Consider the following 1849-nt stretch of genomic DNA (forward strand, 5'->3'; position numbering starts at 1 on the left):
CCAGTGGCCCCCAGCAGCTGTTCCCAGTATGCCCAAGATGTTTTCCCCTGTGGTCAGTGCTCTGGGCTGCTTTCCTCGTCTGACCAGTAGCCTGGAGTCAACCAGTTTAATCTTTTATCTTCAATGGTCTTCAAATCCAGTTCCTCCTAGACGGCTTTGATAATGGGGCTGGGGGTGGGGTACGGGGTGCTCTCTCGCTTGCTTACCCATGGAAGGCCCTCCCACTCTTCCCCCTATCCAGGGAATCCCAGGAATGCCACCCTCCCTTCCTCCTTCCCCCTCTCTCCTTCATTCCCTCCCAACCTTGTGGGGAGGGGAGGAGTCAGGCTGGCTGCAGCAGGTGAGGAGGGCAGGGGAAGAGGCCAGGGCACCTGCGGGAAGGGGGAGGAGTCCAGCCACTGCTGGGAAGGGTGGGTCCCAGGTCCGACCGCCAAGGCCCCTACAGGCCAGGTCAGACTGGGACAAAACCCCCCACTAGATGTCACTAGTTGCCCGGGACAGTGGTCAGAACGTGGGAGGGTGGGGGGTCACTGGCCACACTGGGAGAGGTTCCCAAGGCTTCTCATCAGCCTGGGGGTTGTTGGGGTAGCCCTGGATCTGGGCTTTGCCTGCTCCGACACACAGAGAAGGCTTGGATTACAGGTCAGCCTGGGAGTTATTAGATTGGTCAAGGTTACTTTATGTATTGGTCACACAGGAGAGCAACGTGTTTTGTTTTTCTGTTTTTTTTTGAGAGGGTCTCGCTCTGTCACCCAGGCTGGAGTGCAGTGGCGCAATCACAGCTCACTGAAACCTCGACCACCTTGGCTCAAGTGATCCTTCCACTTCAGCCTCCCAAGTAGCTGGGACTACAGGCTTGTGCTACCATGTCCAGCTAATTTTTGTGTGTGTGTGTATATATATATATATATATGTTTTTTGTAATAGAAACAGGGTATTACTATGTTGCCCAGGTTGGTCTCCAACTCTTGGGCTCAAGTGATCCTCCTGCCTTCTAAAGTGCTGAGATTACAGGCATGAGCCACTGCGTCCATCCTAGAGAGCAACTGTTACATCGGAAAAGATTACCTTTAGGATTAGCTGTACCATCCCCTCCTCCAGGAAGTCCCCTCTGCCTTCCCTGGCTGGGTCAGATTCCTCCTCTGGGCTCCCCAACCTCAGCCCTGCACACTCTGAGGGTCCCTGGCTGGGGACTGTGAGCCTGTGAGTGCAGGACCAGGGATGTCTTGATCACTGTGGTAAGCTAAGGGCCCCTCCCCTGGGTACCCCGCCCAGCACAAGACCAGACACAGTGCAGGTGCTCAGGGAAGGTTTGCAAGGCACACAAGCTCACGTGCAGATGCCACCCAGACTGGAGTATCCCAGGATACATAATACAAACTCACTCATGGGGAATGCGGCAGCACTCCAAGACAGTCCCAGCTGCTGTCAAGCTCACACACCGTGAGCACCGACACACACTCAGCTCTTCTGTCCCCGGCCTGTGCACCTTCTGTTTGGGCTGGACCCTGGTACATGCCCTCTCAGCAGCCATCCCCCTCTTCAACCTCCCTCAAGAACCCAGCCAGCTGAGGTTGGGCGCAGTGGCTCACGCCTGTAATCCCAGCACTTTGGGAGGCCGAGGTGGTGGATCACCTTGAGGTCAGGAGTTTGAGACCAGCCTGACCAACATGGTGAAACCACCTTTCTACTAAAAATACAAAATTAGCCAGGCGTGGTGGCGTGTGCCTATAATCTCAGCTACTCGGGAGGTTGAGGCAGGAGAATGACTTGAATCCGGGAGGTGGAGGTTGCAGTGAGCTGATCTCTTGCCACTGCACTCCAGCCTGGGCAACAAGAGTGAAATTCT

This window comes from Colobus angolensis, unplaced genomic scaffold (assembly GCF_000951035.1).
Source record: "Colobus angolensis palliatus isolate OR3802 unplaced genomic scaffold, Cang.pa_1.0 Scaffold60, whole genome shotgun sequence".
Taxonomy (NCBI): Eukaryota; Metazoa; Chordata; class Mammalia; order Primates; family Cercopithecidae; genus Colobus; species Colobus angolensis.